Raw genomic sequence first — 27,818 nt, 5'->3', positions numbered from 1 at the left:
TCCCACAGCACCACCTGCAGAAGAAATGGTCATATGACAACTCACACCTGAAGGATATGGACAAAGAGCACAACCACCCCTGGCTGAACAATGCCTGGTACCGGTACGTCTACAACCGAGTACATGCAGAAGACAACCACACAGGCTGCTACGTCTGTTCTCACCTCCCAACAACAGCAATGCAAGCCACCCTATATGGAAAATCACCCAGCCTTCCCGAAGCCCTATGTATATTCCAAAGCCATCAATGGAACATTCAACGTCAGAACGGAACCAGGAATACAACATCCAATGTGTTTCAACTTTGCACACGGCAACAGAAAGCTGGGAAGGAACCGAAACTGCTCCCAGACTTTCCGAATGCCGCAGGACAGAAAGGCACAGACAAGCTTCCTGAATGGCACATATTGGGTGCAGGGTACAGCATGGGCATGTGGCTCAAGGACATACTTCACCATCCCACCCAACAGTACCGGACTCTGCGCCCCAATTTTAGTGTCAGACCACACATTCAGAGTATTCCATCAGAACCAACCACGACGCAAGAGGAACACTGATGACGTGCAACCCCATGACCCAATCTGGGGCAGTGATGTACCAGCGGAGTTCAAGTTGTGGACCACCGGACAGAAGGTCCTGCACTCACTGTTCCCATGGGTCGGAACTGGAAAAAACACGTTAAGAACTGAGACTCTTGACTACCAATTTGGACTTTTCCTGAACAGCTCAACAAAGATGAATAAGGCAAGGCAAGGCAAGGCAAGTTTATTTGTATAGCACAATTCAACAGCAAGGTGATTCAAAGTGCTTTACAGAGACATTAGAAACAAAAACAAATAAAAAGCATGATTTAAAATTGATTAAAACAAGCAAATAAACTAACTAACTAATTAACAAACAAACAAACAAAACAGTATATAAAATCAAAACAGATAAAATCAGAACAGTAGATAAAATCAGTAGTTAAATGTATGTTTTGAAATTTAAGCTTAAAAGTGTGGATTTGGTGCTTTATTCAAATGCAGCTGAGAACAGGTGAGTCTTCAACCTGGATTTAAATAAACTGAGTGTTTCAGCTGATCTGAGGCTTTCTGGGAGTTTGTTCCAGATATAAGGAGCATAAAAGCTGAATGCAGCTTCTCCGTGTCTGGTTCTGACTCTGGGAACTGATAAAAGACCGGATCCAGATGACCTGAGGGATCTGGAAGGTTCATACTGGGTCAGGAGGTCATTGATGTATTTTGGTCCTAAACCATTCAGAGCTTTATAGACCAGCATTAGAACTTTAAAGTCTATCCTCTGACGGACAGGCAGCCAGTGTAAAGACCTCAGAGCTGGACTGATGTGGTCCACTTTTTTGGTCTTAGTGAGGACTCGAGCAGCAGAGTTCTGAATGAGCTGTAGTTGTCTGACAGATTTTTTAGGTAGACCTGTAAATATGCTGTTACAGTAATCAAGCCTACTAAAGATGAATGCATGGACTAGTTTTTCCAGTTCCTGTTGAGACATCAGATCTTTTATCCTTGAAATATTCTTGAGGTGATAGTAAGCTGACTTTGTTATTGTCTTAATGTGTTTTTCTAAGTTTAGGTCTGCATCCATCACTACACCCAAATTTCTCGCCTGGTTTGTGGTTTTTAGATGTATAGATTGAAGTTCTCTGGTGACCTGTAATCGTTTTTTGTTTGGCGCCAAAGACTATTACCTCAGTTTTGTTTTTGTTTAGCTGGAGAAAATTGTGGCACAACCAGTCATTGATTTCCTCAATGCATTTACCAAGAGCCTGCACAGGGCCTTGTGCAGGCTCTTGGTAAGGCTCAGAATGAGGAAATCGACGCGATCAGAATAGTGGTCATGCAACACAGGGTCGCCCTGGACATGATTCTCGCTGAGAGAGGGGGCCTCTGTGTCTTATTCAACACTACTTGTTGCACCTATATCCCGGACAACGTGCAATCCTTGACCATGACCACCGCCCTAGACAAGTTGCGACAACTGAGTAATGCGCAGCAACAAGACTATGTCATGAACAATGAGGACTGGCTGACCTGGCTGCTGAGTGGCAGCTGGAAGACCCTCGTGATAAAAGGACTCGTACTGATAGGAGTTCTGCTTCTATTATTGTGCTTGTTTTCTACATGTATCCTACCATGCATAAGATCCATGATTGACAAAATGGTACAGGCCACAGTAATTACCTATGTTGGACTGCCACTAGAAGATGAACCGGATGAAGAAGATTTAGTATAGAAACACACACACACATACTGAATGATGCTACAATTGAAAATGTTATAAGCAAGTGATTGTTGGCTGATAATAAAGTATGATTAAGTGAAAAATATTAACATCAGGAGGGGATGTTAAAGAAGAAACGCTTTTATGAGTTTTATGTTGCATTAAAGTATATGTTCATATTTTACTCTTAATAGGAAAAGAACAAAATGTACTACTCGCTCTGTTTATAGAAAGAGGAAGTTCACCCTATGACATTTATACGAACTTAGACACACACACACACACATATGCAAAATTAGAGGAAACTGCTATGCTTGTTTCACCCTGCTATAAATAATAAACGACTACTGCAGCTCGGTGTGAGTCCTCTCTGAGCCCTCACCCGTGCAGCACGTTAACCGTCTCCAAGTGTCTCAGTGTTGTTTATTCACCTAACTGTTTGATAACTGTAAATCTCTGACAACAGTTTATTTGTACCATCTTCACGTGAACACATTCAAGAACATAACAGATGAAGAAACATTAAAAACTTCCACACTACATGAAGCAAGAAAAATAGTTTATTCCTTTATGTAGAAAAAACAGAAACATCAAACATCTCCAAGACTCTCTTTGAAAGAACTACAAACCTTTGTTCTCATGGTCCAATCATGAGTGAACTCCCCGATGAAGCCTTGTGTGCTAAAACATGTTAGAGTTTTAAAGGTTAAACATGAGTTTCCAAAACGTTTTGCTGGAGAACAATGAACTATTGGACTGAGTTTCAATCATTTACAGACGAGCAAAACCAGGACAGAGAAAAAAGGACAAAACTGACTCAGTAAAACAACAGAAAAGAAGATCCCATGTAGATCTGTATTATGTAGAAGTTCAGCCCAGCAACCAGTTCAGTTCAACACAAGTTTAAATGATTCTATCTGAACTCTGTGGAGCCTGATCTCAAGCTTTTTGAGTCTGACCAGAGGATCTTTCTGTGTCTTCAGATTCACTGTGATCCAGTGATGGGAGTGATTTCAGCCCTGAGTGATCGCGCTGATGTTTGCACAGAGCAGACAATGAGGTGAATGTTTGGGCACATTGGTAACAGTGAAACAGTTTATTAGTAACGTGGTATCGTTTGTGTGCAGAGTATGATATGAGATTCCTGAAGCTCTTGTCACACTGGTCACAGCTGTAGTTTCCTTCCATGTGTGTACGTAGGTGTGTATTTCGGTGCCCTCTCTGGCTGAAAGTTTTTCCACAGATGTCACAGCTGTATGCCTTAATTCCAGAGTGGGTAACTAGATGACTCTGTAAGTTGCTACTGCGAGTAAAAGCTCTGCCACACTGATCACAGCTGTACGCTTTAACTCCACTGTGGATGAGTTGGTGTTGTTTTAGGGAAACCTTGAAGGAAAAAGACTTTCCACACAAGTCACAGCTGAACGGTCTCTCTCCAGTGTGGATGACCTGATGCTGTTTTAGTGAAGCCTTCAGAGTAAACTCCATCCCACACTCGTCACAGCTGTATGCCTTAATTCCAGAGTGGGTAACTAGATGCCTCTGTAAGTGGCTACTGTGAGTAAAAGCTCTGCCACACTGATCACAGCTGTATGCCTTAATTCCAGAGTGGGTAACTAGATGACTCTGTAAGTGGCTACTGCGAGTAAAAGCTCTGCCACACTGATCACAGCTGTACGCTTTAACTCCACTGTGGACGAGTTGGTGTTGTTTTAGGGAACCCTTCAAGGAAAAAGACTTTCCACACAAGTCACAGCTGAACGGTCTCTCTCCAGTGTGGATGACCTGATGCCGTTTTAGTGAAGCCCTCACAGTAAAACCCTTCCCACACTCGTCACAGGTGTGTTTTTTCTCTCCCTTTCTTCTGTGAGGTTTGTCGGCCTCCTGAGAGCGCTGACTTCTGGCTCCATGTTGGTCCTGCAGTGACAGAGATACAAACAGAGGCAGTGAGTGAAATGCAGTCGTGGAACAAACTCAACCTTCAAACTCCATTAACACTAGTTTTAAACCTGAAGGTGGAGCGTGGCACCAAACACCTTAAAGGTCTCTTATCCCCACCTGCTGGTAGTTCTAACACATTACATCCAACCTGCTGTTAAAGATAATTCATGACTGTTCAAACACTATCATGGGAATCCCCCGGCAGCCTACATCTATTGCAGCATAACTAAGGGAGGATCCAGGGTCACCTGGTCCAGCCCTAACTATATGCTTTAGCAAAAAGGAAAGTTTTAAGCCTAATCTTAAAAGTAGAGATAGTGTCTGTCTCCCGAATCCAAACTGGAAGCTGGTTCCACAGAAGAGGGGCCTGAAAACTGAAGGCTCTCCCTCCCATTCTACTTTTAAATACTCTAGGAACAACAAGTAGGCCTGCAGAGCGAGAGCGGAGCGCTCTAATAGGGTGATATGGTACTATAAGGTCATTAAGATAAGATGGGGCCTGATTATTTAAGACCTTGTATGTGAGGAGCAGGATTTTGAATTCAATTCTGGATTTAACAGGAAGCCAATGAAGGGAAGCCAAAACAGGAGAAATATGCTCTCTCTTTCTAGTCCCTGTCAGGACTCTTGCTGCAGCATTTTGGATTAGCTGAAGGCTTTTCAGTGAGTTTTTTGGACATCCTGATAATAATGAATTACAGTAGTCCAGCCTGGAAGTAATAAATGCATGAACTAGTTTTTCAGCGTCACTCTGAGACAGGATATTTCTAATTTTAGAGATGTTGCGCAAATGGAAGAAAGCAGTCTTACATATTTGTTTAATATGTGCGTTGAAGGACATGTCCTGGTCAAAAATGACTCCAAGGTTCCTCACCGCGTTACTGGAGGCCAAGGTAATGCCATCCAGAGTAAGAATCTGGTTAGATACCATATTTCTAAGATTTTCAGGGCCGAGTACAATAACCTCAGTTTTATCTGAATTAAGAAGCAGAAAGTTAGCGGCCATCCAGGTCTTTATGTCTTTAAGACATTCCTGCAGTTTAACTCATTGGTGTGTGTTATCTGGCTTCATGGACAGATAGAGCTGGGTGTCATCTGCATAGCAGTGAAAATGTATGCTATGTCTTCTAATGATACTGCCTAAGGGAAGCATGTATAATGTAAACAGAATTGGTCCTAGCACTGAACCCTGTGGAACTCCATAATTAACCTCAGTGTGTGAAGAGGACTCTCCATTTACATGCACGAATTGGAGTCTATTAGATAGATATGATACAAACCACTGCAGTGCAGTACCTGTAATACCTACAGCATGTTCTAATCGCTCTAATAGGATATTATGGTCAACAGTATCGAAAGCTGCACTGAGGTCTAGCAGGACAAGCACAGAGATGAGTCCACTGTCAGAGGCCACAAGAAGATCATTTGTAACCTTCACTAAGGCTGTTTCTGTGCTGTGCTGAGCTCTGAAACCTGACTGAAACTCTTCAAATAAACCATTCCTCTGCAGATGATCTGTTAGCTGTTTGACAACTACTCTTTCAAGGATTTTTGATATGAAAGGAAGGTTGGAGATTGGCCTATAATTAGCTAAGACTGCTGGGTCTAGAGATGGCTTTTTGAGTAAAGGTTTAACTACAGCCAGCTTGAAGGCCTGTGGTACATAGCCGATTATTAGAGATAGGTTGATCATATTTAAGATCGAAGAATTAATTAATGGCAGGACTTCTTTGAGCAGTTTTGTAGGAATGGGGTCTAAAAGACACGTTGATGGTTTGGAGGAAGTAATTATTGAAGTTAACTCAGAAAGATCAATTGGAGAAAAAGAGTCTAACTTAACATCAATGGTACTAAGAGTAACTGTAGATAATATTACATCTGTGGGATGATTATTGGTAATTTTTTCTCTAATGATAAAAATTTTATTTGTGAAGAAGTTCATGAAGTCATTACTAGTTAACGTTAAAGGGATGGTTGGCTCAAAAGAGCTCTGACTTTTTGTCAGCCTGGCTACAGTGCTGAAGAGAAACCTAGGGTTGTTCTTATTTTCTTCAATCAGTGATGAATAGTAAGATGTTCTGGCTTTGCGGAGGGCTTTCTTATAAAGCAGCAAACTATTTCTCCAGGCTAAATGATGATCCTCTAGATTTGTGACACGCCATTTCCTCTCCAGATTACGAGTCATCTGCTTTAGGGTACGTGTTTGAGAATTATACCACGGAGTCAGGTACTTCTGATTTGAGGCCTTAGTTTTCACAGGAGCTACAGTATCCAGAGTCGTACGTAGTGAGGAGGTGAAATTATTAACAAGATAATCGACCTCTGTTGGGGTAGCGTTCAGATAGCTGCTCTGCTCTGTGTTGGTACAGGGCATTGGAGATGATAACAGTGGGTGGATTATATTCTTAAACTTAGTTACAGTGCTTTCAGAAAGACATCTACTTTGATAAAGTCTACTCTCCACCGCTGTGTAATCAATTATTGTAAAAGTAAATGTTATCAGGAAATGATCAGACAGGAGAGGGTTTTCAGGAAACACTGTTAAATGTTCAGGTTCGATGCCATATGTTAAAACAAGATCTAGAGTGTGATTAAAGTGGTGGGTGGGTTCTTTTACATTTTGAGAGAAACCAATTGAGTCTAATAACAGATTAAATGCCATGTTGAGGCTGTCATTCTTCACATCTACATGGATGTTAAAATCACCCACAATAATTATTTTATCTGAGCTCAGAACTAAATTAGATATACAGTCTGAGAAATCAGACAGAAACTCTGTGTAAGGCCCAGGTGGACGATAGATGATAACAAGTAAGACTGGTTTCTGAGTTTCACAGCTGGGGTGGACAATGTTAAGCATCAGGCTTTCAAATGAATTAAAAGTCTGTCTTGGTTAGGGATGGGTATCGAAACCCGGTTCTTGTTGAGAACCGGTTCCCACTGTTTCAATTCCTTGGAATCGTTTGCCATTTTTGCAAACGATTCCCTTATCGATTCCAGTCGCCCCGAATGACGTCACCACGTTGCGGAGCGTCATTTACCTGGCAGGAAACACAGCGCCAGCGGCTCAAATGCTCAAAAGCTTGGTTATACTTTACGAGAACGGATGACAACAGGGCAACTTGCAATACTTGCAAAGTAGATATTTCATTTAAGGGAGGAAACACTACGAATATGCAAAAGCATTTGCTCACAAAACACGTGATAACCTTAAATGAATGTCGTGTTTTTAATTCCGCTCCGGACTCGTGAATCTCAACCCAGCAGCAGCAGTAACGTTTGCACGTCCTCTCCCGTTAATGCGGCAGGTAAATAATCAACTAACAGTGCATATTATGTTAGCGCGATCTGCCTTATTACAAACCTGCCATTACTGTGCATTTAGGGGACCGTGATGAGACAGACAGAGTCTGGCTGGCTCAGATGCTGGCAGTTCTCACTGCAGTCTACCGGTAGCGCCTCCTTTCAGGCCAGGATAGACGAATGTCACCGAGCAGTGACTGAGTTTGTGGTCAAAGGCTTGCACCCGTTTGCCACAGCAGATGCCCCCGATTTCACTTTGGTAAGTGAATGTGTTTAATTGTAGGCAGGGACATTACTGGATATTCTTGTGTAATTGCTACAGAATAATTTATGTTACACTTTGTTATTGCTACAGGAGAATATTTATTTTATTATTTTACATTTACATTTTTTTCCTGGGGACCCTGTGACACCCCATTGAAGAGCCGCAGGCTGGATCTCTTAAGATCTCACTGTTGGGTTTGTAAGGCCATGTTACTCCTAAATTTCTATCTTGTTCAAAGAGAAGATAAAAAATAAAGTTCTAAGCTAATCGACCTCAGTGTTCTCCTTTTTAAAAAATAAGAATCGATAAGAGAATCGATAAAAAATCGAAAATGGAATCGGAATTAGGGCTGGGCCATATTATACCGTTCACGGTAATACCGGTATAAAGTTAGGCAACGATAGGAAGATGAAATATCGCGATAGAATATGAGTAAAACGCGCATGCGCAGTGCCTTTGTTTTCATACGCACATGGCCGATTGTTGAGTGAAACAAATGAACCAGAATTGGTTTGTAAAAATGGTGCAACTTCAGTGATGTGGAACTGGTTTGGTGTTTGTCCGTCAGATACACAAAGCACATTTTTTGCAGAACATGCAAGCGGCCGTCGTTATTGTCGTATTTGTCGGACTAAGATGCTCTTAAATCTGGGAGTAATCTGGGTCCTAAACTCCGTATGCTATAGGTCAAACGAACACTGCAGCATCACCTAGACTTAAAAACTGTCTAAATTCTTTCATCTTTAATAAAACGATCAGCATTGCTGCTTTACCAGGTGTAACTATGAAGTTTAGCTTCCAGGCATCCATGAAAACAAAAGTTATTACATTTAACGGAGTTAGAAGTTAGCAGGAAGCTAGCGGAAGTTAGCTCGCTAGTTTCGCTAGTTACCCAAGAATGATATACCATGTTCTGACAGAGATTTCTGGAAAAATTCAAACGTACAGCTCTGCTATCACTTCCAACATAAATGAAGACAGGAAACTAAACAGCAGTGACGTTTGTAGGGTTACTGAAGGTGGGCTAACTGGTATATAACGATATGCTACGTGATCGCTAGCAACACAGCTATGTTAGCATAACATAAACAGTGAAGCTGGAGGACGAACACCAACACTTTTCCACTTAGAAAAGTTAACGTGCCTGATAGTTAGAGACAAATGCAATCGCATGGCAGGATGCTGTAAACGGACCAAACTGCAGTCAGGAGAACAACTGAGATAATCCATCCACAATACAAGGTTAGTCATTAATATACTGCAACAACATGGGAATAGAACAGCTGCCAGAGAATTCAACATTAATGAATCAATGGTACAGAAGTGGAGGAAGCAAGAAGAATGAGTTTAATAAAGTTTGATTTATCTGACTGCTTTGTTTCGCTTAATGTGCCTTATAATCACGTGCACCTTATGGTCCGAAAAATACGTACTGCACACTGCAGTTTAATGTTGCAAAGCACCTCTTTTTAACTTCAGTCGATATTATACATGGTTATGCTCAGGATATGTCAGCCCATTTCTACTGGAAATGCCTTTTGGTTAAACTTTCAGCAAGGAATTTGCATTTGCACTGTTACATTTTTATAAAGCTTAATGTACATAAAAACCAGCTTCTTGTTTAAGTGAAAATAAATGGAAGGTTGTCTTTTTGCGCTAGTAATGTTGTGGAGTTGTATTTTGTCTCGCATCAATTATATCGTCAGTTATATCGTTATCGCAAATTTTCAAATATATATCGTGATAAATATTTTTGGCCATATCGCCCTGCTCTAATCGGAATCGTTAAAATCTTATCAATACCCATCCCTAGTTTTGGTCTTTCATTAATTAATAGGCTGGTGTGAAAAATTGCTGCCACACCGCCCCCTCGGCCTGTGCTTCGAGATTTCTGGTAGTTAGAATGACTCGGGGGTGTTGATTCATTTAAACTAACATAATCATCCTGCTGCAACCAGGTTTCTGTAAGGCAGAGTAAATCAATTTGTTGATCAATTATTAAGTCATGTACTAACAGAGACTTGGAGGAGAGAGACCTAATATTTAATAATCCACATTTCACTGTTTTACTCTTTGGTTCAGATGTGGATACTGTATTGTTCTTTCTTTGTAATTGTTTATGTTTAAGTTGTTTGTTGCTGGTTTTTAGTTTGTTTTTTGTCTTTTTGGAAGCTGACACAGTCTCTATGGAGATGGGTTTTTTTTGGGGGGGGGGGGGGGGTAGCAGGAGGAGAGAAGCTGCAGAGAGGCGTGTAAGACTGCAACTCTGCTTCCTGGTCCCAACTCTGGATAGTCATATTTTGGGGGGTTTAATAAATTTGTCCATATTTCTAGAAATGAGAGCTGCTCCATCCAAAGTGGGATGGATGCCATCTCTCGTAACAAGACCAGGTTTCCTCCAGAAGGTTTGCCAATTATCTATGAAGCCCACATCGTTTCTGGGACACCACTCAGACAGCCAGCAATTTAAGGAGAACATGCGGCTAAACATGTCACTCCTGGTCTGATTGGGGAGGGGACCAGAGAAAACTACAGAGTCCGACATTGTTTTGGCAAAGTTGCACACCGATTCAATATTGATTTTAGTGACCTCCGATTGGCGTAACCGGGTGTCATTACTGCCGACGTGAATTATGATTTTACTGAATTTACGTTTACCCTTAGCCAGCAGTTTTAAATTTCCTTCAATGTCGCCTGCTCTGGCCCCTGGAAGACAATTGACTATGGTTGCCGGTGTCTCTAGCTTCACATGTCTGAGAACAGAATCGCCAACGTATTGCTGTAACTGTTTATATGCTTTATATATTCTGAGCTAAGTTGATCTATAGTGTTACATCGTATTCTACAAGGATGTTATGTGTTTGTAGACTTTCTGCCCAGTTTGACCCATTTAGCAGAAGTCAGCCTGTTTAAGGCTCTGATATCTATTCTGTGTGACTTAAAGCAGTTATGACATGGTCTGATTTTCTCACCCAATAAAGGAATATTTCATATATCAGTCTACTCTTCATTCTATCAGACACAGTTATCACAGCTCCTACATTTGCTTTTTACACATATATGTAAGCACTGAGCCAAATTTAGTACCAACATATTAAATGAACAATATTTGTCTCTTATATATGATACATCTATATACACGCTGTCACAGATACTTGTCTGTGAGTGAAGTGATTAATATAATAACTATAATATTGGTCATATTATATTTACATTACCACAGTGAGGAGCATGAAGAGAGGAGAGATCGTATCTTCCCTTGCTGATTTATGGTGGGATTAACGTAGCTATGTCTGTTCTAGTCTGAGTGCTTTTCTGTTTAGATGAACTGCTGGACTTCCTTACCGGGGGGGGGGGTGTCTAGTCTACCCTCTTCCTGACCAAGGATGTTTGCTTGTGTGCTTTTATGACCCTTTGATCAGCAGTACCTCACACACACACACACACACACACACACACCCACATACACAGGCAAGGTACTCTTTGTGTGTATGTGGACGTCATATGTTAATGAACCTATGCATATTCATGTAACCTCAATAAAAGGACAGTGGTATGGGAGGACGGACGAGACCAACTGGAGTCAAGCGGTTGTCCAGTTCTCTCCCGTGCACGAGTAACATGAAGAAGCTTGCCTACAAGTGTCTTGCTTTTGCAGTGTAATTATATTGTCTTCAACGTTCCAGCGAATAGGTTTATACTCTAAAACCTATCATTAATTGGTCCTTCTATGCCGGTTCCCTGGGATCGCATTCACCGAGGGGGGGAGGGACACGCCGAAAGACTGACGTCAGCCAGGAAGTTCCTGTGGATTCGCGGTCTATCTTTCTCCTCGATGAATGTCGATCGGCGGGATTCGAGGGTGATATTACACGCTAAGCAACGCCAAGTAAGTTTGAAGAGGCCGACTCTATAACCATGTCGTTGTGCAGTCTCCGCCATTTTGTGAGGCGTTGAGAAGTTCGTTGCTTTGTGGAGCGAAACCCGGGTTCCTTGCTGCTGTGTGCAGCAAGAGGTTCCTTACCGCTTTGTGGGGTAAGAGGTTCCTCGCTGCTTTGTGGAGAGAGAGGTGAGTTCTCCGCCACTTTGTGAGGCGTTGAGAAGTTCCGCGGGGTCCAGATTATGCTGGACAGTAGGCCTATTTTGTGTTATTGTTATTTTCGTCCTCGTTGTTGTTGTGTGTGCGGAGCAGACCGCGTGGTGTGTGACGTCAGCAGCTGTTGTTGTTATCATGGGTTTCCTAAGCAGCCAGGAGTGTGTGGAGAAGGCCAGCCCACATCAGCAGCTGTGCTCTGGTGGGTGGGTTTTTCCCCCACCCCCTTTGCTGACACAAAGTGTTAACTCTTTAGCTTGTGTGCCAGACCATGGACGTAATTGAGGTGGATAGTTGTTAAAAGTAATCTACATTAAGCTTGTGGTTGCTTAAATTCAGTACAATGACATGTGAGGTGACGTGATATAGGTAAATATTTAAACTAATGAAGTGCATAGAGGCACTTGACCTGTGTGAAAGACTGTCGTCTTATTATGAGCCATTGTTGAGATATGCAGCACATCTGTGAAAACAACTAATATGCTGAAGTACATGATGGAGAAGCTGTATTGAATATGAAAGTGTAAGACTTTGCCGCTGTGGGCAGAGCATGCAACTACTGTGTGATGTTGCGTTGCAGTTTTTTTCTGAGCTGATGAGCAGGCTACACATTATCAGATCGAGAGCTGTCTGAGAGCTGCTCAAAGAGAGGGAAACAGAGTTATGATAACTGTGATAACTGGAGTGTTCAGCGTCTCCATGAGCAGTTTTTCTGCACCTTGACTCGTGTGTGTAGCATCAACATCATGTTTTTGTTTATTTGTTTTGTTGGGTTGAAAATACTTAAATAAACGTGTGATCATGCCTATGGATCACCATGGCACATATCTCCAGCCATATGGTTTATTTATGCAGATGAAAAAGTGAGTGTGAATGTGTCTGACATCACAGTGTTTTTGTGCACTGTGCAAAAGTAATTGCCTTTGATTGTGAGTGAGAGCGGTGATTTTGCGGATCACAAGCTATTGTAAAGAAATAAAATAAAATTTAAAAAAAGAGTGAAAAAGAGACAAGTTACATTGTAGACGAAGAAAAATAATCATAGGAAAAAGGTTTTGTGTTGATCAGCCGAAAAACAACTACAATGTCGTTTTCTGCTTTTAAGAAAGGATTGTTCACAAAAACAGAGAGAGAGAGGGAGAGAGATGTGTGTTGATTAAGCAGTGATGATGATAATGAACATGTCTTAGTTTGTCACTTTCAGGTGAAAAGCAGACCTGTATCAATTTTCCACATGCAGCGGTCGGACGGAAGAAATTTATAGTTAAACATCATTGGAAACATGCAGGCCAAGTTCTGGCTGACTTATTTACAGCGCAATGTGTATGTGTCTCTCAAACTCACAAGCAAGCTCACTCCTCCCTGAAGAATGCAGCTCCAAAGCAATAACATGGCAGATAAAGAGACAGCAGCAAGTCCTGAGCAAAAAGTCTCGTCTCAGCGAGCGGCAGCAATGTGGACAAACAGCATCAGAGAAGAAGAAGAGCAAACCCATCATCCTGACTGATCGGATGAATGGCACTGTGTTTACAACAAGCTGCAACTTCACTGTGCATGTGAAGAAAACTTTTGAGGAGAACTGAGGAGACTGTTGGAGTTTGACATTTGCCACCTGTGGAGTAAGATGGCAAGAAGAGACAGTTGAACACAGGACAAAGCTGAAGGAGAACTGCCGGCTGTGGACTGTTGAAAGTGGGAGAGGACAACAGAGTGAGATGACAACAGAGTGAGAGTAAGTGGAAACACAGAGGAATGCTGTTATTAAATGTGGGAAATCAAAATTTGGGTTAGCAAACCTGGGGAAAAGAAAACTGACTGCTTAAGTGGGAAATTGAGACGGAGTTTTAAACACTGCGAAAATAGAAGCATATACAAAATCACACACAAAAGCAGAACATGCATTAACCATACTAACACTCCAAACACAAGAGAGCTCATGAAGATTAGACAACATTTTAAGTGTATGAGTCTGTTTATCATCTTGTCCAAGTCACCTCGTGTGATGCAAAGACCAGTGAAACTCATAGCACATTACATGCTCTGCTGGATATGCAGCTCCACAGACATGCAATGAAAATTAGCTTGTTATCTTTCATCAGTGTTAAAATAGTGTCAATTTAGCAGACACTTGTTATCAAATACTGAATTTATACAATGCAAAAAATTGACTCTCTAGGTTGCAGGACAGCAATTTAACTTTTGAAAAAAAAAATAAATCCTGGTTTGACCAATCAGTGATCAGACAATAAATTTAGTTGTTAATATAGTAAATTGGGAGAAGCTTCCTGCTTGATTAATGCAGCATAAGTGATTTACTGTATGAGGGGAATTGTCTTTTGTGATACTATTTTGAACATGCTTTTCTGTCGTCCTGTCAACTTAGTGGGTTAATAGCTGATATGCAAATTAGTTGATCGGTTTTAGATTAATGAAAGGTGACTGAATTCTAGTACGAGTGAATGAGATGTGTTGGAGTGTGTTGTGTGTTGAGTGGAAACTCTAAAACACTGAGTTTCCTGCTTTGATGTGCGAGTGAATTCTGTATCTAGATACACAACTCTGAATACGTCAGAACAAACGTCTTTTGTGAAGTGCATGACAGCATGTCACATGTTTTATGATGAAGGGAAAAAGGAAAATTGAATAAAGTAGATCTGTGATTTAGATGAGTGAAGAGCACAGACCTGGTGATTAAACTCATAGCTAATAAGACACATTAGGCTTATGTGTGTGTTGTGCAGCTGATGGTTGATTTGGAGTGAATCTAGCGGATGATTTTTCTTCTGTTGTGAAGTCGAGCCTGCCGATTAGTATGATGGTATGATGAACCATGCTAATGGTATGATTTACCCTCCTGAGATGAGGAGTTTGTGTCATGACTTAACAAGGCCTTTTTATTTTGATACTTTCACAGTGCACTGAGAGTTTGGTTTGATATTTTTCATTTTTATCTTTTGAACAGGCACTGATTTTGTTTGTCTATTTCTTTTCTTTAAGCAGATCTGCACGTCGGGAATTGAAAGTGCTACACGTCGTCGAGAAAATTGTGTCAAGTGAGTTTTCTCCACATTAAAATGGGCTTTGGAGAAGGCTGCTTATTATAAGTGTCCCGGCCTAAAAAAAGGATTCGGCGATGTAATCCTATCTAAAGTTCTTTTTCTTTTTGAAATGACGTCATTTTGCTGAGAGTGGAAACTAAATGCGACGACAGGTTCCACTATCAGCAAAGAAAGAAAGAAAGAATGAATGAATGGAAATAAAAACTGACTGACTGACTGGTAAAAGCTGACAAGACTGACTGACTTAACACCATTGTGTGAAGTCAACCCCCACCTGACAAAGGGGTGGATGTATCTCTGTGTGTGTCTCTGTTACAGGAGCAGAAAGATGACAGCAACATCTGGGGTTGCGTGATGGTTTAACCTTTTAAATGCCATTTTTATGTTTGTGAATCTATCAGAGGTGTGTTATTCATGGGCTTGTGTTGCTCACAGAAATTACTGTGAAAAGGTGTACACACCTGCGCAGCGCTAACATTTGCATTTTCTTTTCTACAGCATTACAGTTCTTCATGTGGTTTGATCACATGATTTATACCAGGACAACTGGTTGATGTTTTTCCTACTACAGGATTTTTGGGTTTATGTGTGAGGAAAACTGTGTTTACAGGTTATGAGTGGTGATGCTGTTACATTGTGTTTTGGGAAAATGTGACGGTTACTTTGATGATATGAATAACATATTTTCCACAGCAATGGATTTTTATGGTGTTTTATGGCACCTCTGGAACCTGTTGACCTGTGTCTGACCTCCATCTGACCACAGTCAATGCGTATTGCTTATGTTTGTTTTTTCTGGGACTGCATGTGGAGGATTCAAAAACGGACAAGTGACATGAGTGAAACAAATAAGAGATTACGGTGTTTATGGACAAGTTGAATATGGGCTCTTAGCTGGCCACTTTGAACCCATAATAATAATAATAATAATAATAATATATGAGTGGAGTGACTTTGCTTAAGAGAAGTCACCGATTACATTAATGTTAACTGAGCACATGGGATGATCCATGTCTGAGGCAAATTAGGGAAATAATTGTAGTTTCCTGATTTGAGGAAACCTGCACATGACACTTGTCTTGCCCGTGCTGAATGCTTATTACTCTTTTGATATAATTGTTTGTACATGTGAAGTTTGCTTTTTTTTCCAGATCTTGTTTTCCAGGCCATGATGGTGTGTATGCAGGCTCCTGGTGGAGCCAGTTTTTAAGACAGGGATCCAGGTTTGGTGAGTTGACGCATGAGAGAGTCCATGCGTCAAGAGGTGGGGTCCAGAAGTAACATTAAACAATGTTTACTATTAGTGTTGCAGTGATTTGTGTGATTAGCCGTTTATTTACAAGTATTAAATCTATGCAAGTGGTGCACCCATGTTCAGATGAGGCTTTGATGGCCTATAAGTGAAGTTCACTGAACTAAAGAATGTGGTTTGATGGTTGTTGACATGCTCTCCAAATAGAAGTCTTTCTGAAATATAGGTGCAGCAGTGAGAAGCAGAAACATTCCAGGTATAGCCCAGGCAGTGGTTGACGTCAAAGATCAAGCTGGTTGGGGCCCATCATGAAATCAGACCTTGGAGTCACAGCAAGGACCATGAAACTGCCTGCAAAATAGAGGAGAGGATCCACAGGATGGGAGCTGAGACCAGGAGAGAGACTTCAGGAGGATCAGAGATCATCTTCAGCACAGCAGATATGACACAGAGAGCTGTGCTACTGAGCTTCCAGGAGATTTTAAATAAAATGAAAGATTCAATATTGACGCTGAGGAAGACAACTAAGGTGTACGACGTGCTCTGCCTTAAACCTTCAGCAGCGTTGGAATATGAAAACTCGATGAATGAGGGGAGCGTGCCAAGCTCCATCGACAGCACAGAAGGAGTTCGAGGATGACATCGTGATTCTGTGAAAGCACAGGAACCAGAAGCTATGGTGGTGATGATAGCAGTTTCCTATGAACTGCTGGGATCATAACAGCAGTAAGTCAACCCTGCACCCTTTCCACGGAGGTGTTTTCTGCAGAGCGTGGACAATGAAGGAGTCATAAATATCCCCCTCACAGGACGAAGGCTTGAACGAGGTGATGGGGGTTGGTGGAGGCCATAAAACTAGAGTGCTGAGAGGTCTGCAGCTTTGGAAATAGCTGAGACCCATGTTGACAAACAACAAAACCAACTGGTATGTTTGAACGTTTATTCTACATACATTTGGACTCTGGTCCTATGGACAATGATGGAAACAACTGGAAGAGACATTTATGACGCCCTGCAGAACTCAAACCACTCTGCAGAGAGACATGTGATTTGCACACCTGGAGGAAGCATCACGAAGCTGAGATGTGTTTGAAAATGTTACTTTCTTGTTTTCACTATTAAATCAACAATTTCTTTGTTTGCTTGTAGGATGCAGTTTGCCATGAGATGAGCTCAATGAATAGGATAACTGCTAATACATTTGTTAACCTGTGTATCTTTACAGTACTTTAGGGTGATTTGACATATGCTGAGTATGAAAATGTTTGCATTGAAACTGTCAGACATGACTGGGAACTTTTCTAGCATAAAGGCCAAAAAACGGGGGAATGTTAGAGTTTGTATTGTTGATTGTCATTTATGCTTAGAAACATTTACTCATATATGCTTAGAAGTATATAATCATTTGTAGATTTAAAGAATGTGTCATCCTAAGAGGTCTGTAACAACTCTGTGTAGTGTAACCCAGTGTTAAAAACAGGATTAAAAGTATAAATATTCATACTCTCACGATGGGAATAAATATTGATAAAAACAAAGTTAATTATAATAAATACTGATAAAAAGCATGTAAACATAAGTTTAATTAATATGTACATATGTATGTAATGTATAAATGGTGTGGGGGCAGGACTTAGTCCTTTAGAGTGTGTTTGTCAGATCCACTCAGCGACCAATCATTGGCTGGTCTGACCCTCCCCCAGTCTGTGCGCTGCTCAGACACCTGTGTGCCTTCGTGTGCCAGTCAGATACGCCAGAGACACAGACGGTGAAAGATCAGTTTACCCGTGTGGCGAAGAAGCTAGCTGGATAGTGAAAGTCCTTTTTTCGGCAAGAATAATAAGAGTGATACTGTATTCCAGAGGCCGTGAGCCAACGTGAGCACTGTGAAGCCCCGTGTAGCATTTGTTGCTTCGCATGGTAAGTCCCAGGCAGCACACGTGCGCTAGCATAGCATGCTACTTGCCGCTAGCTCCGATGCTAACTTCCGTTAGCCATTTTGCAATGAAAGTGCCTTTTCCGAGGCTAAAGCAATTAGCACTGAGTCTGCTGCACTTTATACGAGATGTTCTTTAAAGGTTTATGTCACATTACTGTGGTATTGATGTATAATGTATGGTTTTGTGCGATGTTGTTATGTTAGCACATGTTCCCTTCTCTCATGGTGCTAATTATAGTTCTGCACACTAAGTATTAGCAATGTGAAATTAAGTGCCTTCACCTGCACTTTACTTAGCTGAAACTTGATAAGTCTCAAGCCAATGTGTATTTCTAATGCACTACTGAGCTATTTTGTATTGTTTTAAATGTGTGTTTCCTATGTACTTTTTCCCTTTGAAATGAGAATAATTTGTTGTACAACATAGAATATTTTGAAAGAAATTTAGAAACACTACAAGCAACCAGTAGTAATAATAAGTTACAGGCATGATAGCTTAAATGTTGAACTACTGTGTTCTGGCCTGGTCCCCAGGTCAGGTTTTTCCCTTTGCTTATTTGGATTGGATTGGTTTTGAGGACCTGAGAAGAATCGAGGATCCCTTTTCCAGTACTGGATGGCGAGCCCAGCCCAAAGAGCCGGATGAACTGGTAGATTGTAACCCGACTGGTTACACACACACTGAGTGACTATTGAACGTTGAAAGACTGAAATTGACTTTAAAAAAGACACAAAAGACAATATATCCTTAGGTCGACCATTTGTGGGGTTTATTTTATTTTGTTTTCAAGAAGAGCGCTCTACTTTTGTTAAATGTGCACAACTTTAATAATTGTTAATAAATGCAATTGTGTTTTCTGCACCTACTGTGTACAAGTCCTCTGTTGTCATACACCCTTGGCTCCTACGAATCTAGAACCTGTCTGATCTGGTCCATATTTCCCTTCTGTCCTTGTACTGTGGTTAAAGGTAACTATACTGCCGTACTACATGCAAAGAAGGCAAGAAGTAGCACTAACAGGTCTAGTATTGCACCACCAGTGTTACAGTAGCATGAAGAGAGGAGAGATCGTATCTTCCCTTGCTGATTTATGGTGGGATTAACGTAGCTATGTCTGTTCTAGTCTGAGTGCTTTTCTGTTTAGATGAACTGCTGGACTTCCTTACCGGGGGGGGGGGGGTCTAGTCTACCCTCTTCCTGACCAAGGATGTTTGCTTGTGTGCTTTTATGACCCTTTGATCAGCAGTACCACACACACACACACACACACACACACACACACACACACACACACACACACACACACACAGGCAAGGTACTCTTTGTGTGTATGTGGACGTCATATGTTAATGAACCTATGCATATTCATGTAACCTCAATAAAAGGACAGTGGTATGGGAGGACGGACGAGATCAACTGGAGTCAAGCGGTTGTCCAGTTCTCTCCCGTGCACGAGTAACATGAAGAAGCTTGCCTACAAGTGTCTTGCTTTTGCAGTGTAATTATATTGTCTTCAACGTTCCAGCGAATAGGTTTATACTCTAAAACCTATCAAAGACGATCACTGAAATGGTCTCAGCAGGTCCTTTGATGACAGCAATGAAATGCAGTGGTAAGGCTTTTTGGGGATTAAGTTCGTTTTCATGGCAAAGAAGGACGATGCAGTTCATCTGATCACTCCTCATAACATTCTGGAGTGCAGGCAAAATGCTATTATAAAAACTTAAGCAGCAACTTCTCCAGGTTCCAATATTTATGCAATTCTCAAACCTTTTGGCCACGACTGTATAACCTCTTCTGAAGTTTAGTGGATATTATACATGGTTATGCTCAGGATGTGTCGGCCAGTTTCCACTGGAAACGCCTTTTGGTTAAACTGTCAGCGAGGAATTTGCATTTGCACTGTTACATTTTTATATAACTTTAATGCACATAAACAACAGCTGCTTGTTTCAGTGAAAATACATTGATGGCTTTTTAATAAAGTTGTGCAGCTGTAAAGTATTTTGTCTGGTGTCAATTCTATCGTCAGCTACATCGTTATGGCAAATGTTCAAATGTATATGGTGATAAATATCTTTGGTCATATGGTCCTGCTCTGTCTGTCACCTTCTGTGTTGAGCTCATTGTTTCCTCTGTAGTGGCTGAGCTGAGTCCAAGTAGCTGAAAATGTTCCTCTGCTGCTCCGTCAGACTCCTCCTCCTGCTGATCAGCTGGGACACAAAACAGATCTTTGTTAGGCTCCACACTGCACTGAAGAGTCAAAGTGTCTCATATGTTCATCTGACAAGTAAAAGAACACATTTTTGTTTCCCGAGGTGGGCAACTTGTTGGAAACAAACACAAAAGGTTTGAGCACTGATACCTGCCATTGCTGCCATTGAAAGATGCAACGCCAGCAATGTGGATTGTCAAGACTCAAACCAATCATCAAGCAAAGACAACAGGGATCATTTGTTTCTGTTTATTTAGCATTCACAGCATTTGTAGTTGCCTTCTGTGCAGGGGAAGTCCACGCACACTGTGTGGTACCGCCATCCGCAGAAGGTGCATTCAACCTCTGTAAGAGAAACGAGATTGTCTGAGACTGAAATGATATTAACTAAAGAAGTGGTGATTTGTAAAACTTCACATTTTGATCCGGGACGTACTCTGCATGAAACCAAGCGCTCACTCTTCCTGCTCAACAAATGACAAGGGCGGAGCCTTATACCACGTGATACAGAAGCTGTGCCGTGTGATGCTAAAATTAGCAGGGAAACAACAACGGAGAGCACGTCAGGGATGACGAGAAAGTGACAGGAGAAAATCCGTCCCGGTCAACCACCCAAACATTAATAACGGGAACCTTATACAGCGCTTCCCTATACACGTCGAACTCCCGCAGGCACAAAGACATCACGGAGGCTATCACTTATCACATGACCAAAGATATGGCTCCATCAACACTGTGCAAAACGAGGGATTTAGGAAAACGATCAACACCCTAGACAAACGCTACACAGTGCCGTCCCACAACTATTTTTCTATTGTTGCACTACCTGCTCTGTACACGCAGCGTCGAGCAACGGTGGAGACGGAATTTCAAGCAGTACAACATTTTGCTGCAACAACAAAACGTGAGACGTTTGTTGTTTTATGTTTATTTATTCTTATGAGAGAATCATGATCTCAATTCTAAGCCAAAAAATCGTGATTCTCATTTTATGCAAAATCGTGCAGCCCTAACATTAACACAAAACTATTGTTTCACCAGAGAAACACACATGAAGAGAGAGAGAGAGACAATAACAGCTACCAAACAGTCGTCATAATTCGTCACACAATGAGAAAAGGACAAATCAACAAGTAACAATGACTAATTAATATTAAAATCTGTAACATAATGTATTGTTTGGAGTTTAGTCTGATTGGTTCAGGATGAGCTGCCATTATCCAATCACACGTCTGCTTACCTGCATCTTTTCTCTTTTTTCTAACCTGAGCACCTGATGGCTTTGAACTTTTGTTGTCCATCTTCCATTGGTTTGAATTTTGCGCTCCAGTACAAACACAAATCCCCCAACCCGAGGATCAGCACAATTAACCTAACAGACCTACACCTTAGTTCACAGATTCACTTTGTCTAAGGTTGATTTCTGGGATTTCACACAACCCAGGATTCAGATCGTGAATCCATGATGGGCTTGGATTTACATCATTATAAATGAAATGTGCTCTACTTGGAAGCAGCCGGCCCCGCCCCTTTTGACGGCTTGTGTGAGACTTTAAATCATCAAACTGTAAATTATAAATTAAATTGTTATTGATCCTTTATCCCGAGTCCTAAAGTGTAGATTTATTTTCTTACTCTTCTTATATTTATTGTTTGTTTACTTGCACCGCTGTAACTGCAGCCTCGTCGTCTCGTCTCTCTATATGCTGGACTGTCTGTAGCGGAGATGACAATAAAGTTTACTTTGACTTCAGCAGCGCGCAGGCGCACCGAGGGCTCTCGCGCTCACTTTATAGAATTTAGAAAAAACATCGGTGCAGATTATAAGTCTGTATCATAATATCTGTTTGTTGTGTTGTTTTTATTTTGTTTTGCGAGTTGGTTATTAGATGCCGCTCCAGCCAGCCAGAGACTCCCCGCCGCCCCGCCCTCTCCTCCCTGTGCCGCCAGCAGCAGGCGCACCTCGCAAACGGAGGGCGCCCTTACTCCCAGCAAATGGCTGATAGAAAACCGATCGGTGCCTACGAATTTCCCAATATGCGCTGGCATGACGTCGGGGAAGCATGGGTACGACCGATTATTTTATTTTTTTCTTGCCAATGCCCGTGATGCCCCCCCACCACGATGCATTCTATTGGTTTGCACACTTACACACACCCAGCTGTGGTTTCCTGTTTTGCTGGACTCTGGAGAGCCCCGCCTTTAACGCTCTTCTCTCACAGAGAGCAACAGAAAACTTGGGAAAACTCCAGATTGACTGAACTCAGTTCAAAGTTACCTTGACACCTTTAGATGTGAGACGTAGTGATGGTCCGCTTGAAGCTGACGCTCCGGTGCGTGTGTCAGAAAGATCAACGCGCTGCTTCAGAAGCACCGTGTCGAGGCTTGATTCGTTTGGCCAGAGTCACGTGATCAGTGACGTCTGAAGCTTCGTTTAGAACGTACCTCTTTTTAAATCGAACTTTATTGAAACACAATGAGTATACAACATACAAACAGATGAAGTTTACAAAAGAACAGAACATGAACATACAGAACCAGGAGTAAAAAAATTATGATATGAGTAGGCGAAAAAAATCAACATATTGTAACGTGCAGTGGAGATGAAGCCAGCCGCGGAGGTGTGCAGGTGGATAGCGAATGAGCAACAGCTTCTGACTTTCCAAAAAGTACTCATTTATTTACAATATCAAAAATAAAAGTGCTACCTCTACCACACATTACTAAAGAGCACACTAGTCCGCGTACACACGGGAGCATCCATTACAGGAGGAGTGCGAAGAAGAACACAAAGGGGGTGACACCAGTCGTGAGACAGGAGGCGCCGCCATGTGGTGATACACTGCATTACAATAGCAACTGTTACAATATAAATATTGTTCTGAGAGGCTTTTTGTTGGTTGAGTCTGAAATTGATTGTATGTACAATTCATATCCTTATAAAAAGGCAGAAATATGGTGTTTTATTAATAAACTTACATTTATGGATATAAAATAGCTAAAAGTATTAACATGCCTCAGAGAAATCACTAATAACACTAAGGGCTGGACGGATTTGATTTGCATTCTTCAAGAAGAGTGTGGTGTCATCAGCTAGCTGGCTGATGATGAGCTCCTTATCAGCTGTGCTGATTCCTTGTATAACAGGTCAAATCTCGGGGTGGAGTCTTAATCATTTTAATTGAGCTATTGCCATTTGTGTACAAGGTTTTGATAGCTTTACAGAAAAATGCCAAATTTTTCCAAAGAGTGGAAAATAAATTGATGTTCAATTGTATCAAAAGCCTTTAAAAAATCCAGGAGGAGAATGAAGCTATAGTCAGATACCAAATCAGAGTAATCAAGTAGATCTAAAACCAGTCTCATGTTCTTAGAAAGGTGTCTGTTTCTCATAAAGCCTGATTGTGTCTCATCGATAATTGTGTCCAAGAACTCTTTCATTCTGTTAGCAAGTACTAAAGCCATAATCTCATAGTCATCATTGAGCAGACAGATGGGTCTCCAATTATCAATAAGAAGTAAGTCTTTGTTTGGCTTTGGAATAAGTGTTATGAGACCCTGAGTAAGAGTAGGAGGGAGGATGTTATTCTCTACACTTCCTATGAAAAGCTGCAGTAAGAACGGAGCCAGGAGATTAGAAAATGATTCATAAAACTCTGCAGTTAAACCATCTGTGCCGGGAGATTTGTTGGCCTTAAGTGCAGAAATAGGATTACAAACGTCCTCCACAGTCAGAGGGCTGTCACAGTGACTTCTATCTTCCACAACAATAGTTTTTAGGTTTTTAATATTATTGAGAAACAGCATTGAGACATATATATATATATATTCTACTTTTCTAAATGATTGGAGAACCTAAATGACACGGACCCGTGTTTGTTATTACATATCTCTATTTTGAATGTGACAAGTCTATCATTCCCTGTTATTCATAGGTATTCACAGAGTTTTTGGCCTTTTTTTCCATCTATAAAAGCTAATTGACTCTTTACAGTGGCCTGCTATGGTTAATAATAACATGTTCAGTCATGAGTGAAATCAAAGCTTTTCTTCACTTTAGCATTTAACATTCCCAACAATATAATGTGATACCTTAATTAAAACACAGCTAATAAAAAACAATTTTCTTAATGCAAACATCAGTGACTCAACATTAGCAACCAAAGGGTTCAGTCTGCAGCTCACACTCATGTGAAGCTACAGCCTCCCCCTTTAGTCTCTGTCATCCTTCTGCTCCTGCACAAACAAAGCAAGACAAAACCTCCACCCTTCTTCTACAGGCTGGGTGAATTGTTGTGGACATTCACTAATCCTAAAGTCGGCACCGTTTTTGTCTCAGTATCAAGTCAGTTAAACTTTTAGTCGTCAGTCCATCACAGTCCAGTCACATGCATACATCCACACACATTCATACCAGATATTGCTGATAATGGAGTCTCACGCGCAGCCTATTCGAGCCTCCATCACCAGCAAGATGACGTCATCATTTTAAAGGAAAACAGCTCCTTGTTTTTGGACTGGATTGACTCGCTGCAATCCTTTTAGGCTCAGGACTTCTCATGTGATCAATGTCACATATAAGTGAATTTCTCCCAAGCCCATTATAATCATGGAGAAAAACACTTTGCCACTGTTTCCAGTAAGAATATTTTATAGCGCTTTAAAGTTCAACCTCTCAGGTCTGGATTAAAGAGCTGATTTGTTAAATCGGGAACTCACAAAATACCAAAATATCACCACCGGTGGATCACACCTCTCAGATGTTCTTATCTCAGTGCACTGTAACAAAAGCACAAACAAACACAACCAATAAAATACTAATAAAGTAACAAATACTGGGGCCCATTGCAAACATGTCCAAGGATAAAACCATCTTTCTCTCTCTTAGAGAAAGAAAACAATCCAAACCTCACTGATAAAATCAACCTAGTGTCAAGCAAAACCCAAAAATCAACCAAAACTTCACCAGAAAGTTTTTCTCCCTCCCGGGACAATATTGTGCAGGAATACAGGCACCGTAACTCCTTTTTGCACTGACAAAAACATGTTGGATTGACTTGATTCAATAGTGGACACTGGTTGCACACAAAGGTTTTGCTTTGGCAGAAACTTAAACAACTGAGTTAAATCAACACAACCTTTTCATATTCAGTAAAGCTGCATGTTGTGTTCATAAAACACGATTGAAACATGTTCAGATGGAGTAAGTTGAGCTCCTGGAACATTTTAATCCTTCAATTGAAATTGAATGGGTCTACAACAACTACCATCCTCCTATCTCTATCCTGGTTGCAGCAGGGCTGGGAAATAACCCTGAAGTGATAGGTTACCAGGCAGGGTACACCCTGGACAGCTCACCAGTCTATCAGATAGAAACACACAGCCGTTTACATTCATGGATAATTTAGCCCAGGACCTTCTTACTGTGGAGCAACAGCACTAACCAGCATGCCAACAATGGAGGAAATACAGGAAAGCTATGATTTCCTGTATTTGAGGCAGAATTATTTTGTTCTTGCCCTTGACAGGTTAATCCACAATAAATAGCAACAGCATGCATGTGGTGTGTGTGTCGTTGTCTGCCTCTTATAACTCCAGTGATTTTCCTGTAGTTTGAAATCTTATGCGGTGTTGACACAATAATTTGTTGTAAACCAGGAAATTCCCAACTGTGGTAGAAAGCACAGCTTAGCCTTAGCAAATGTTCAAAGAAAAGTCGTCACTTCCTGATTTCTGCTTCACTGATAAATATTGTCACACTGGGGTTTTTGCAAATGATATCAGTGAGCACCGTGTGGCAGCTGGAGTCAGACAACTGAAGCTCCCACAATCAAGACCACAAACAGCTTTCAAAGGAGATTTGAAGCTTTTCTGGCAGCAAGCTTCATGATTTATGGGACTGGAACTGGAACAGAAACTACCTGATCACCAATGGTGAGCTGGCATGGAATTATTTTTATGACATTTTATCAAAGTTATAAATAAGCGTGCCCATTAACACATAGTGAGTGAGCATGTTGTCTTCCCACGCAGTGAACAGCGGACGCTAATGTTTTTGTCACTTTTTACAGAGTCAAACTCAAAGTAAGGTCAGTGCTTCCACGCTTTAAACGCTGCACGCTCACACTCTCTCCACACTCGATAGATTATCCATTGTTCATCTGCACACAGCTGCGGTTTTAGTAACGCAGTAACGCAGCGTGCTTAAGGGAAAGTAACAGTAATCTAATTACCTTTTTTGCAATAGTAATCCCTCACTTTACTCGTTTCTTGAAAAAAGTAATCGGATTACTTCCCATCTCTGGTTGGAGCTGTGCACTTGTGGGTTCCACCTTGTGTACACGTTTATCTTTGCTGTGTGTACTTGTACCTCTGAGTGGAAGCTGAACTCTTGAGTTCGAGTATCGAAGCATCAGCTGTGACGTTAAAGTCCAAACAGCTCGTTCATTTGACGTGCAAATGAACGAAGGTAACGCCGTTTTCATGTGGATGTGTCACTGAGACACTTTCCACATCCACAGCTCACAAAATGGGAAAACTATAGAAGTATAACAATGAAGAAGTTACTATGTTACGGGTCCCAAGGATGAAGACCTCGATGACAAATATGTTACCTGTAAAAGCAGGTGAAGAGCAGAGTAAGGAAGACACGATGCGTCTCTGCTTTCCTCCAGAACATGTCTGAGTCTGATTTATTTCACACAAATAAATGCTATAAAACACTAAACATGAGCTTTCAATATACTGTTCAGCTGGTTCCTCATTCACATCAATTACATTTACTTATTTCACAACATCAGTGAAATATACTCTTTTTAACTGGTTCAGTTTCTCAAGTTCACACTTCTTTCCATAACAGCTACATCCTTTTATCATATCAATAAACACATCACATTGTCTTCTGCAGTGTCTTACTGGCTAAACAGTTCTATTCAATAACAGCATTGGTAAATACATTACATTTGTTCCCTCCAGTAATTTACTGGCAAAATCACTATTTAGTGCATCATGAAACACAGCTTGTTTAATCAACCCATGAATGCCTCTGTTAGCTACACAGAGTTGCTCAGAGTGCTTGTGTTACACTAGCTAATCTACTCAGTCACTTTAACAGAACTATTAACATTCACATCTCACAGAACTGATTTGATTGGAGCATTACAACACGTTTGCACAGAGCATAGGAGCGCACTGACTCTGCTTCACGAGCGCTCCACCTAACGAGCGGGCTCGCGGTGCGGTCGCGCGGGACACTCCTCTGGTTTTCTCCCGTGTTTACATATAAATAACTTTGGCGGACCGCCTTAACTCTCCCATTCACATTAACGTGGGTAACCATGGTGACAATAAACAACATTTTCGGTGCGAGCACCGTGTACCGACCTGTAAAAGCAGGTGAAGAGCAGAGTAAGGAAGACACGATGCGTCTCTGCTTTCCTCCAGAACGTGTCTGAGGAAGCAGCGGAAGGTGGGCTCCACTTACTGCTCCCCGAAACCCCGGAGCAAGCACCA

General features: G+C 41.3%; 1 long non-coding RNA gene across 1 annotated transcript; it reads right to left on the bottom strand.

Moving 5' to 3' along the window:
• Nucleotides 1-769: 769 nt before the first annotated feature.
• LOC143416621 (uncharacterized) lies at nucleotides 770-27,732 on the bottom strand. The gene is made up of 3 exons (XR_013097000.1): nucleotides 26,921-27,732; nucleotides 20,201-20,304; nucleotides 770-4,155 (listed from the first exon to the last, which is right to left on the bottom strand). It is a non-coding gene; the product is annotated as an uncharacterized LOC143416621 (long non-coding RNA).
• Nucleotides 27,733-27,818: the final 86 nt, after the last annotated feature.

This window comes from Maylandia zebra, linkage group LG3 (assembly GCF_041146795.1).
Source record: "Maylandia zebra isolate NMK-2024a linkage group LG3, Mzebra_GT3a, whole genome shotgun sequence".
Lineage (NCBI taxonomy): Eukaryota > Metazoa > Chordata > Actinopteri > Cichliformes > Cichlidae > Maylandia > Maylandia zebra.
The sequence above is the reverse complement of the archived record's forward strand: the minus strand, read 5'-3'. Positions and strand labels throughout refer to the sequence as shown.